This window comes from Trachypithecus francoisi, unplaced genomic scaffold (assembly GCF_009764315.1).
Source record: "Trachypithecus francoisi isolate TF-2019V2 unplaced genomic scaffold, Tfra_2.0 Lachesis_group7, whole genome shotgun sequence".
Classification (NCBI taxonomy): Eukaryota; Metazoa; Chordata; class Mammalia; order Primates; family Cercopithecidae; genus Trachypithecus; species Trachypithecus francoisi.
In genome coordinates, this window is record NW_022681472.1 from 92,083,481 (window position 1) to 92,097,437 (window position 13,957).

The window sequence follows — 13,957 nt, forward strand, 5'->3', positions numbered from 1 at the left end:
AGAAAATGGACCAACTGGAGCATCAAGAAAGAAGGTGACTTTCAAGGAGAATTCTGGAATAGATATTTGAACAAAGCCATAAACCACATTTCTACAAGGAGCAAAGGGGAGGGTGTATTCCAGTGTCTGAGAACTGAGAGCATGAGCACCTGGTGCTGAAAGAAGTGGAGACAAATAAAATGCTTGGTGCACTGTTTCTCAAGGAGTTTCACATTTAGGTGTAAGAATGAAGAAACACCCAAGAGTGGAAAAGAAAGGCTACTCTATTGAGTGTTCCATTATAAGACACAGATTATATGTACCAGAGAATCAGGAGAGAAAGAACATTTTTTACAAAATCTCTTATGAATAATTGTGTGTGCATGTATGCAAGTGTGTTTATGTGTGAACATGAACTCAGTTTTATACAAAGGAATTTTGCATAGCTGTAATTTTTGACCTCACTCCTATTAGGTCTTTTTTATTGCTAGTTGAGTGATGTATGCCATTAAGAGTAAAGTCCAGAGAGGAAGTTACTTGTTCAAAATCACAAATATAATAAATTTAAAATCCAGAATAAATATCATAGATATTGCACTCCCAAACCAGTTCTCTAAAAGTGTTTCCTACCACAATGGTCTAATAACTAGCAGGCTGACTCTGAAGCATCTCTCTGCAAGTTATCTACTAGAAATTCCTTTGCCTGACTCTCTCCTAATAATCTGGTAGAGGAGAATGTCACTGAAAAGACATATGGCCAATTGAGGGAGTTAGCTGATAACAACACTTTGACTGATGATGGAAGCCTCCTACAACTCTTGTACTTCTCTTGGGTTGCACTATAGGTGGAAGAAGACCGCTGTAATTGATGCCACATGCTTAATAAAGGCATAGCTTAGCTCAGAGTAGCACTAGGAGCTGTATTGAATCTGTTTTGAAAGGACCTCCTGTATGCCACCCTTGTCTGCTCCCTAGCTCAGCCTGGTTGGGAAGACATTGTTTGTAGAAATCTATTATTTTTTTTTTTTGTTACTGTCAGCCTAGCTGCTGCCAAGTTGTAGAATCTATCCCATCCCAGACACTTCCTTGCTGTTCAAAGGAACATCAGATTATAGAGCCAGAGATTACTTATACAATTATTGAATTAATTAATTCACTGACAGGGAAACAGTGACCCAAACCTGTTTCCTGGACTCTGTAGCTCACATATGTTGTTAATGAAAAAGCTATGGTGATATTCATAAAGTATTTATGTTTAAAACAGTCTCAAGGGTAATTTTTAAAAACTGCCTTCTGAATGTAATTTCCTCTTAAAGAAAAAAGACTCTGAAAGATAGTCAGAGCCTCTATCTCAATTCAATTATATATATATATAATATATATATTTTATATATATAATATATATTTATATAATATATATATATATATATAATATATATATATATATATATATATAATATTTTATATATATATATATATATATATATATTTAAATGGATATCTATCATGTGCCAAACAACTTTCCTTATCACTGGTGATTCATAGATAAAATGTGCTGACCAGTAATGAGAACCCCATCAAGAACCAAGAACTGCCTAACCTTTAAGGGATGGCAGAGTTAGACAAATGCTTGAATTTTACAAAACTCCATGGCACTACAGATGAGAAAGAAAAACACATTAATTTTGAAAACTTATGCTTGGTTATTCATGACTTAACACAAAATCATACATAAGACACTGAACACTTTTCTAGTCCACCATGATACAATATATCTCGACATCAAACCTAAACGACCTTAAAAATGAGGGGATATACTTTCTAAATAAAAAGTTTCAGCTCCATCTTTTATTTTAAATTTGAATCACTTATGCAAAAGGCATCTGATAAACACTTTATGTGCCAAAGACTGGTATAAGCAAATGATAGCACTTCAACAGAAACGTTACAATGAATGAGCACAAAACGCTCTGTTTGTATATGGAGAAAAAAAGAAAGGAAACTTAATTTATATTTTATTCTGCCAAATGGGCTGCATGTCTCTAACAAAACACAAACGCATGAGTAGAAGAAAGTGTTGGTTGGATGAATTTTCCATTTAAGACAAAGTATAAATATTTGCACTTATTAAGGAAAAAATACACTGATCGTTGAAAATCAGAAATGATGAAAATTGTATTTATAATAAAAAAGTAGTTTTGAATCTTTACTCAGGGTCAGAAAGACATTTTTGTAATAGGAATAGAAATTCTGATTTGGGTAGAAGAGTTTTATAAGGCTATGATTCTGTTAATTTCTTCAGAATGCTTTCTAAAGTGTAATAAATGATAATTATTCATTTGGATAGGTCTAGGAATTTTTAACTTTCTAAACTTCTTTATGAGCCATTTAAATAGCTTCTGACATATGGTAATTAAAGCTGAGCTCTCCTCGAAGACACAGTCCTCTATATTCTCTTGGAAATATAAGTGCTCATTAAGATGTTATGAATTGAGCATGAAAAATCCCATAAGTATTAATATTACCTTCTTTTCACCCATTCTTGGGTATTCTTCACCTAACTAGTTGACTAAGAATATGGAGTTCAGAAAATGTTTGTTATTATTTCATGGAGACAATGCTTTATAGTGCTTTCCTCTTTTTAAAACATTTATTATCTTATTCCATGTAGCTTCATTAGGTTTAACTTAGGAAAATTTTTATTTGTTTCACATATAAAAGTTCAAATTTTTATTATTTTTTTCTGATAGACATTTTAATTCTACTTTTGAACCAAACCAAACAACAGCACGATACTGTTCAGGATTCCTCAGAATCTTTGAAGAAACAGAATCATGTTTCATTTTTCTCAACCTGAGATATTTGAGACCAACCCTAAACCTAATACGAAACTTCACCAATGTCTATTTATTTTTGAATAATCCCATGTTACCAAAAAACTTCCCCCTTTAAGATCCACGTTTATGGGTAAATAAAAGAATTTTTATGAATTTGGTATTCTTATTCTGAGACTTTTGTTTAGGAAATTAAAATAATACTATTTGTTCTTTGCCCTATTATTAAATAATACATACAAGTATGTAATTTCAGCTATGTAAATTCCAAATAAAAGTATGTTTTGATATTAACTTCAATCAGATACCATTTTAGGGTTTTTGTTTGAATTTTTATTTATTTACTTGTTTGTTTATACTGCTCTAAGAACATTTAACAGCAATCTATCCTCTAAACAACTTTTAAGTACATAAAGTTTTAAGTACATTGTTAACTATAGGCACAATATTATACAGTAGATCTCCAGAACTCATTCTTCTTGCAAAATCAATACTTCACACCAATCAAACAACAACTCTCCATTTTCCTCTTTCCCCATCTCTTGGCAATCAACGTTCTACTCTCTGCTTCTGGGAGTTTGACTATTACAGATACCTCATGTAAGTGGAATCAGGCAATATTTGTTCTTCTTTGACTGGTTTATTTACCTTAAAATAATATCATTAAGGTTCATTCACATTATCACTCGTGTCAGAAATCCTTCTCTTTTAAGGCTGAATAATATTTCACTGTTTGTATTTACCACATTTTCCTTATGCACTCATACATTGATGGATATTTAGTTTGGTTCCATATCTTGGCTGTAGTAAATAATGCTGCAGTAAACATGGGAGTGCAAAAATCTTTTTCAGATCCTGATTTTAATTTTTTAATGAATATTCAGAAATCAGACTGCTGGATCGTAAGTAGTTCTATTTTTAGTGTTCTGATAAAAATCCATACTGTTTACCACAGCAGCTGCACCATGTTACATTCCCACCAACAGTGCACAAGAGTCCCAATTTCTTCACATCCTTGCCAACTCTTATTTTCTTAACAATAGCCATCCTAACAGATGGGACATGATATTTCTTTGTGGTGTTGATAATCATTTCTCTGATATTTAATAATGTTGAGCATCTTTTCATATACTTATTGGCTATTTGTCTATCTTCTTTAGAGAAATATCTGTTCAAATCCTTTGTCCATTTTTTGACCAGAGTTTTTTCCTATTTGGTTGTACAAACTCCTTCTATATTTTCGATATGAACCCTGAACCAGGTATGAATACATTTTGGAGTAAGTTTCTAGGTCTAGGTGAAAATGAAATAACTCAAAATCTGTTGAACATTTGTATTTATTTGCAAGCATGTAGCTTTCTCTCTCAGACCTTGTAAATAACTTTATTCATTTGTGGACTCAATACATACACTTTCAGCAAACATTTATTAGGTATTTACAACATGCAAACTCTTACAGACACTATGAGATTCAAGGATGTATGGCATGAAGGTTTTAATCTAAACTGTATTTCTCCTCTACACATGCATAGCTTGTGTAGCTTTTGTCAATAAGTTAGCTGTAAATGTTATGAGGGAGTTTATGTGTCACAGAATTACAAGGCATACATACAGTATTAGATATAATACTTTTGCTCACCTAAAAGAGCATTCCTTCTCTCTTTTAAATCAGACCTTTGAAATAATTTAAGGGAATTCTTGAAGGTCACACAAATAGTAAATTGTACAACCAGCTCTAAAGTCCAGATCCCTGAATTCCAAAAGGAGAGCTTTGTTGTGTGTCATGCAATGCTTCAGATTCACACCACAAAATTAGTGTGTGTGCACAGACGCTGTGAGCATCCACAAGATGGAAATGATTCTGGAATGCTATGTTGAGCATTTATGCAGGTAGAACTTCTCTGATGGCCTGAGGAGTTAGCGAAGCTTCCAGAGGTTTCTCACTTCAAATGAGAAGGAGCAAAAATAGCAGGAATGCTTGGTTTTATATCTGGCTAGTGCTGGAGCACACATATTCGAAGTCAATGAATCACAGAGTATCCAGTTGAACAGAAAGGGAAAAGGAAAAGTTCGCTGAGACATTTATTTCTTTTGAGTTCTTACTTTGTTTTACTTCCACCATGAAACATAATTCATCTTTCATATTTACTATGAACTTCCGATATGGCTAAATCTATTGCATTTGTTTCCTTTGTCATAATAACAATTTTCTTCTCTTTGTAATTCTCCTTGTTTGTTTTCTCTTCATAACAGTTTCTTCATGTATTTGCATTAATCCAAGCATTGAAGAGAAAAAGAAAAGTGACTATTGAATGGGAAGGGCTAGGCCACCCTAACTTGACTACAACTTTTGTCTTTGCTATGTTGAAAACCAGTCAGGCATTGGACTATATTCAAATTATTGAGTTAGTTTTGCTTTTGCAGGATAGTATTCAGAAACATAAATTACAGCAGAAAGATGGCTGTCCCTCATAGAAATTATATATTTTGTTTATTTTAAGGGATTATAATGCCAGATTGCTATCCATATCCGATGACATTTGACCTAAATATATTTGTGAAGTAAACATAATTAATAGGAAATGTATTAACAATAAATTGATTGTAGCACAGGATTTTATTCCTGGCTCATATGTACATTTAACTAACCTTCTTCTAGTCAACATATAGTCTATTGTCTTCTGCAAAGAAGGAAAAATAACTACTCCATATACGTAGGTCTCGAAAAGTACTGCCAGGGGAATTTTCAAGAAGCCACTGAGATTTATAGGAAGAACATCACTAAGGGAAGATAAGGCCTAGATATATAAGACTTAGTAGCTTGAATTTGAAGTAAAATCATTCAACATTTTATTGTAGAATTTCTTTCTTGCCCAAGTTGTATAGACTTGCCATGAACAAGAAAGGGAAGGATGCAAACAACCATAATAATAAAAAACAAGTGTTTAGGGGAATTATTGAGGGTCACACAAATAGTAAATGGTACAACCAGACCTAAATTCCATATTCCTGAATTCTAAAAGGAGAGCTTTGTTGTATGTCATGCAATGTTTCTGATTCATACCATAAAATCACTGTAAATATTTAGAACCTTTAAAAATTAATATAAAAATAACATTATGATGAAAATTAAGACTGATAAAAATGAACAAAGGATATGAGCAGAAAACTAAATGAAAGAAAATACAAATGTAAATAAATAATAAAATTTGAAACAATGAATTATTTTTAGCTATAATACTGGCAAAGCTTTTAGAAATTGATGTTTAAGTAAATTATCATACATTTGCTTATTTGCAGCTTTTTACATGGTGCTCATTTTGTGCCAGGCTCAGAAAAGAATATTGTACAGCCAGTGACAATGTGATTTTAAAGAATTCCAGAAATATGAAGAAATACAGAAGAACTGTTAATAAAACTGACAATATGTGGCATATATTTAATTTTTTATTTGTAATTATCTGTATAAAATGTTTCATACACATTTTATTAAATCTACAAAATTGTGACTTAGATTTATTAAGCAACTTGCTCAAAGTTGCATGTACAGAGAGTGATAAAGCAGGAATGTTAATTCGGCTCTGCCTAACTTTGAAGTATATATTTTAACAAAGACAATATATTCATTCTGCATTAAAGACATAAGTAATCATAATGTGAAAGTGTATTCTTAACTAAGAGAACACATACATATGCACACACAATACGCATACACACACACACTTCCATATGTCTAAATCTTTAATATGGGCAATTTTTACTTTGCACATTCTGCTTTTCTGCAATAAATATGCACTGATTATCATGATTTTTTTAAAAAAACAAATGTGAGAAACTGATTGATTTTATGAGTCATAAAATAGAAAATCTTGCAAACTGGGCAGGATGTCACAAAATAGAAAATCTTGCAAACTGGGCAGGATGTCTCTATTTTCCCTGTCTTTTATTTTCAGTGTCTTTTATTTTCCCTGTCTTTTATTTTCAGTGTCACACTGAATTCGGACACTGGAGAAGAGAAAGGAGAAGGTCATTCTGGCTACCCTAGGACTCAGAGACGGTATGTGTCCAAGCACCACACCACCTGGCGTCACTGGGATACAGGAATGAGAAGCAGACAATGCAACAGACTATTTGAAGGCCCGCATAGGGCTTTGCATCTTTGGAGCCTGGCACTTGGCAAGCCCAGGGTAAATGTGAGGGATGCAATGAGCTGCCTTCTCTTTCTGCTTCTTAATTATATTATACTTTATGCTCTCCCTTAGATAGTCGAGGGTTGCTTAGGCTGTGCTAAAAATTCTTGAAATGCTCTTGTCAGAGGTAGATAGAATAGGTGAGGAGGTAGGGGTGTAAGCCGTGATTTCTTAAGTGATTTCTATTTTCAGTACCAGTGCTAGTACCTTTAAGAGTCATCCATTGATTCATCATGAATGCTCTATGATACAGACATTACTAACCATATTCTACAGCCTAGAAAAGCCAGGCTCCATAGGTTAGTGTGCGGCCTGAGATGACATGGCTAGTGCCATGACCAGGCATTTCCATTATCTTTTTCATAAAATCCCTGCCTTCTCCCCTGAATCACTGCTTTTTCACCTCCCCTCATTATGCCAGACAAATAGTAGTCTCTAACTTTAATACTAGTTCTTACGTATCCTAATGCTAACTGGATAAACAAAGACTATACACAAAACTGATGGTCCAGTACTTATTAACATAATGCCTCAGTATAATACAAATTATAAACTCCACTATTCCACAAGTTAATTTTTTATGTTTAAAATAATTCTCCGCAATACTTGAGATGTAGATTCTTGCTACTGAATGCATAGTCTGAGAGTTAGTAACATAGCCATTAGCCTGGTGGCTGCCAGAAATGCAGGGGAAGCTGCATTCTAACCAGCTTTCCTGTTGTGTTTACACATGTTAAAACTTAAAATACGTATTGATTATTTTAACTAATGCAATTCCACTTATGCATATCATTGGCATGCATATGTGACTTTGTGACACTGGCTGATAAAAATAATAGCTGAGAATTATAACATTTATTGACTGCTCACCACAGGCTAGATTTCCTGGTAACTAGTTTACATGCTTCATATCATGCAACATATGAAGCATGGTTACACTGGACTTCAACTTACGAAGCAAATTACACTGGACTTTAAGTGGAAAAGTAGGCACTTCAAGTGTGCCTTTTTTTTGACAATGCCTGGATGAGTCAGGGCTTTCACAGCTGATGACAACAATTTTATGAAAAAGTCCTACTTTCCCTATGTTAGAGATCAATAAGATAAGTCTTTAAAACATTGCATTAATTCTAAGTAGCACGGTTGAGTTTTAGACTTATAACTGTCCCAGCCTCGAAAACAAACTTTTAGCTAGTACATTCAGTTGCCTGTCTTTGAGGCTTTTACAAAGTGGCAGTGGAAAAAAGAGTGATATGCCTAAAGCGGTATTTCACTGGAGGTTATCTGAGGTGCATGAGAGGCTACCTCAGACAAACAAGTCTTATGATAAAAGAAATACAGGAGAGTTTCTGTAAGGTGTGCTTCTAAACACATCGTCTAAATAACCTCTTCTTCAGATGTATGCCGACTGTTTCATTAATGGATCTGAGAGAAGCAGTGAGACACTAAAGAGAAAATCAAAGAAATGTCTGGGCTCCCAGGAGTTTACAATTTCTATCCAGAGTGCAGCTCAGATTTCTCCAAAAACAGGCAAATGAAGAAGATTGATACTTAACACTCTTCAGGGAGGCATTTTGCTGTCTAGGATATTTTATATACTTCCGGTAAGTGAATGAGAAAAGCAAATTACACTGGACCTTAAGTGGAAAGGCAGGCAACCAGAGAGTGCCTTTGTTTAACAATGCCTGAATGGGTTAAGGCTTTCATAGCTGATGAAATTTTAGCGTATTAATTCATTGAGGAAGCTAGCTTCCTCATCTTGTGCTTGATTGCTAATCACAGACATTACATTATGGGCAAGTTGAGGTTGGCAAGCTCCTGGCATATTGGGATCAAAACACAGTTTTAAAACTAAGGCGTGGTACTCCTCAAAGTTGCCATCCTATGTTGAAAAAAGTGCCAGAGCTCTTGGCTTTAATCCTGCGCCATCAGCTGTAGCCCCGAACACAGCTGATCATACGGGCCTCCTGATCAAAAAACTTGAAGTGGCTCAGCACAGCCTACAGAGTAAAATAGTTGTCCCAGAATCTCAGGGACTTAGACACCCAACAGAAATTTCTGTTCACTCTGAATCTAAAACATTCTAGACTCTAACAACATCTTATCATAACCTCAGGTGCCATTCAAGTACTGAAAACCCCACATACCACTGTATCATTCTCTCTCTCTCTCTCTCTCTCTCTCTCTCTCTCCCCCCTCTCCCCTCACATACCGTAGAGACAGAGAGGGAGGGTGAGAGACACATACTTTTTTTCTCTCTCTGTTTTTATTTTGGAACATATTAAACAGATACCAAATTAGACACAATAAAAAAACTTGATGTATCCATCACTCAACTTTAACAATTAACATTTTATAGCCAATGTTATTTATTTATATCCACACTCACCCCCTTCCTCATACTTTCATTTGGATTAAACCCAGATATTATATTGTTCCACCTAGAAAAGAATATCAGTATATTTCTCTAAAAGATAAGGACTCCTAAAAAGCATAATTACAAAGGCATTTTGACATCTAAAATTTCACCATTTTAATATTGCCATATATTGAGGCAGTGTTTGTTTGCATTTTTTATAAATGGCACATGCATGCACATGGATATATATGTATGTGTACATTGCAATGGTCAGAATGTTTGTGTCCCTCTAAAATTCATTTTTTTAATGTAATCCCCAATCTGTTGATATTAAGAGGTGGAGCCCTTGGGAGGTGACTAGGTCATGAGGGTTTCCCTCGTGAATGAGATTAGTGACTTTATAAAAAAGGCTGGAGGTAACTTGTCTGGCCCTGACCATGTGAGGACACAGCAAGCAGGCACTGTCCCTGAGGCAGAGTGAGGTCTTACCAGAAACTGTATCTGCTGGCACCTCCACTTTGGACTTCCTAACCTCTAGAGCTATGAGCAATAAATTTCTGTTGGTTAAAAATTTTTCAGTCTACAATACTTTGTTACAGCAGCCCCAAACTGACTAAGCCATGTATATATGTTTATGTAAAGTTGACTCTTGAACAACATGGGATTGAACTAACTGCAAAGATCTACTCATGTGGATTTTCTTCTGCCTCTGCTGTCACTGAGACATCAAGACCAACCTCTTCTCTTTCTCTCCTTCCTCAGCCTATGTAATATGAAGATAATGAAGCTAAAGACCTTTATGATAAATTAATTCCATTTAAAAAACAGTAAATATATTTTATCTTCTTTATGATTTTCTTAATAACATTTTCTTTTCTTTAGCTTACTTTATTGTAAGAATGCCATATAAAATATATATTACATCCAAAATATGTGTTAACTGATGATTTATTCATTGGTCAGATTTTCTGTCAACAGTAGGCTATTAGTAGTTAAGTTTTTGGGAGTCAGTGGTTATACACGAATTTTCAAATGTGTAAAGATATAGTGCCCTAACCCCCATGTTGTCCAAGGGCCGACTGTATGGATAGAAGGATGGATAGATGATAGATAGATAGATGGATGGATATAAATATATCTATAAATATAGAGAAAATATAAAAATTTACATATAAATACAGATATAGATATATAGACATATAGAAATACACATATAAATAAATATAACTGTAGATGTGCATGTAATCTATAGTGTGTTTATTAAATTTGTATCCAAAGAGGAATTGGTTGATTTAAGTAACTTTAATTCATAGGGTTACTCTGCATCTCCTTAGTGATTGTCACGATGTCTTGACCTGGAGAAAAAACTTCTGTCATAGCCTCCTTTCACACTGCACTCTTCTCCATTCATCAACCTGAGCTTCAGAGTATAAATGTTATCACCTCTGCTGAGCCCTTCTAAAACTTTCCATTACACTTAGAATAACATCCAAACCTCCTAATGTTGCCATAAGAGTCTTAGAGAACCATGTCCTCTCATCTCTGGGAGCTCATCTCCTCTGGGCTCCCCTTGTTCACTTGGCTCCAGCCACACTAGTACTTTTTCTCTGACTCTAGATCATGCCAAGTTCTCAGGACCACTAATCCCTCTGCAGAAGGGTTCTGCCCTAGATGTTGCTGTGGCTGCCCCTTTCTTATTGCTTATGTTACCACTCAAATGTTACTTCTCAGAAAGGATCACTCACTGAAAGTAGTGTCCACACCACAAACAACGTGTGCTCCCTTCGCTTTGTGTTTATATTTATCTTATTCTTACTCCACCCCAAGGAAGCCTCTTAAAGCCAATGTCTGGTCTCCTTTATCAGTTTCTGTATCCTGGAGCCCAGGACTGAGCCTGGCATGCAGCATTGCCTCAGTAAGTCTTCGTTAACTAGCCTACCTTGAATAATGAACAACATTTGAGTTTTTCTATTAAGCATTCCTTTCTCTTCATCAACCCCAATAGTTTCCTAATTGCATTCTGCTCTCTTATGCTTAGGCACTTTTCAGGGTGATTTAGGTGGTCCTCATCACTGTACCATCACTCATAGCTGTGGTGTGATGATTCAAGTCTAGCTGCAATACAGTCTAGGAATGTGCATCAAGCCATAATGTTTAGACCTGCTGCATTCTGCTGGGGTTGCTAGACCACAGGGATCTCATCCAGAGATAGAAATCTACCATTTAACTCACAGTGTGAAACTGTATGAGCTGCTTGATATGTGTTATCTCATTGGATTGTCGTTATCCCACTTTTTGCACTTTGAGGAAACTTAAGACTCAAGGAGCTTAACGTACATTACACAGTGGAAGAGCTATGATTTAAATTGGGATAAATTTGACAATAAAACCAGGAATATTCATTCAAGAAAGTGAGAGGCTAGTCATTGACCCATAGGAGACTGGCCAGCATCCTTCATAACAGCCGAATGTCATTTCATGAGGGCAGATAAGTCCTTATAATTAATTGAGCCTAGAATGAAACTTTGTATCTCTATAAATGCCAGTTATGTTTCGTAGAGTTTTAACATATTTTTGCTTCATCTAGAAATGTTCAAAATTTCCAAGAATCAAAATACCAACAGCAAATAATTCTCATGCAATTTGTTAAGCCAAAACCACTTAGATAAACTACTTGCATTACTGAGTATATTGTACAAAAATGTAGCAGGGAAGATTCCTCCTTCTGTTAGCAGGCTTGGAACTTAATATTAAATTAGCTGAGAATCATGAAATATATGGATTACAATGACTTATATTCATAAAGATTACTTTTAAATAATTAATATATTATTGACTGAGACAGGGTCTTACTCTGTCACCCAGGCTGGAGTGCAGTGGTACCATCACAGCTTACCACAGCCTCGAGCCAGGATCAGTTGATCCTCCCACCTCAGCCTCCTAAGAGTTGGGACTATAACTACGTGCCACTATGCCCAGTTAATTATTATTTTTTTTGTAGAGATGAGGTTTTGCCATGTTGCCAAGGCTAGTCTCAAACCCCTGGACTCAAGTGATCCTCCTGCCTCAGCCTCTGAAAGTGCTGGTATTACAGGAATAAGCCACTGTGCCTAGTCTATATTTCAAATATCTTTGACATATTGGTAAGGAATCTCTGTTGTGAAAAATGTACATTGAAATGAATTACTTACTTTTGGTTTGCCTCTTTATTTTCCATCAATCTTTTCTTGTTACCCAAAACTCTTAAGCTTCTTACATTACTGCTTCTTTTTGTAGTTCATCCTCTATTTCTTATTGCTTCACTAAACAATACTCTATTTCTTAATGCTTCATATGATCTCCAAAATCTTTTAAAGTATTCAGTTCTTTATACCTTTGCATGTGGTGGAATTTCAATACAGACAACATATTTATCTCTGATATTTCACAAAAACAAAGAGGTGGGGTATTTTTTTTGGCTCAAGAGCAAGTCCAGAAACAGGCAATTTAGGACTGGTGCAGGTGTTTGGTACTACCATCAAGAACCCATGCCCTTTCAATAGTTCTTCTCTTCTATCATTGGCATATTGGCTTAATCTTCATGCTTCTCACCTCTTGCTTGCAGAGTGGCTAATGCTTAATGCCTCAGGCCCCTACTGAGACAGGAGCAAGAAATCAAGAAGAAAGGAGTATGAGAAGAATTCCATTTATGTTTATATGACCTCATGGAGAGGGGATTGGATAAATGGAATTTTCACTTTTTACAGTCTTTAAAGAAGAATCAGAAAATGGAGACTGGGATTGGAAACAGAGGTCTGATGGCCAAATTATGGAGTCTGCCAGTGAAACTGACTCACCTATGGGTAAGAAAAGATCTCACTAAGTGGCAAAATTTCAGTTAGGCCTTCATGGAGTATTGTCACAGTTAGAAGGGAAAGGGACTTTTCAGGCAGAAATATCAACAAGTGCCAAGGAACAGAGACAACAATGAAGTCACATACATAACCAATTACATATATACAATATAATACATTGTGTCTGGCAGGGTCACAAACATTCAGACCATATCAGTACTTGTTTTTATTGTATGAGATATGGATAAATACTGCTATAGTCTGAACGTTTGTGTCCCTCCTAAATATATCTGCTGAAACCCTGACCCCTAAGGTGATGGTATTAGGATTTTATGGCCTCTGATTAGTGCTTTTCTATAAAAGATTCAGAGTATTCTTTAGTCCCTTCCACCATGTGAGGGCACAATGAAAGCAGTGCCCTCTATGGAGCAGAATGTGGGCCCTCACCAACACTGATCTTCCATGGCCTTGACCTTTAACTTCCCAGCCTTCAAAACAGTGAGAAATAAATTTCTGTAGTTTATAAGCCAAACAATCTATGGCATTTTTTTATAGCAACCTGAATGGACAAAGACAGGTACCTACAGTTAACTCAGTCCTCAGATTCACAACAGTGATTAAGAAAACATTATCACTCAGGGAGTTTATAATGTGATAGAAAAGAATGTCAAATAATTTTTGAAGTCAAAAGAATAGGAAATAATGAAAACATTCAGGAAAATATGATGATTCCTAGCAGGAATATATAAGTTTTTGTGAGAG

At 35.2% G+C, this 13,957-nt stretch overlaps 1 long non-coding RNA gene across 1 annotated transcript in view; it reads left to right on the forward strand.

Annotated features, from left to right (window-relative positions):
• Positions 1–13,726, forward strand: part of LOC117079242 — a 372,831-nt gene extending 359,105 nt beyond the window's left edge. Inside the window, exons 6-7 of the long non-coding RNA XR_004435333.1 lie at positions 13,109–13,204; positions 13,559–13,726. This is a non-coding gene — a long non-coding RNA (uncharacterized LOC117079242). The remainder of the gene's footprint in view (positions 1–13,108; positions 13,205–13,558) is intronic.
• The last annotated feature ends 231 nt before the right edge of the window (positions 13,727–13,957 follow it).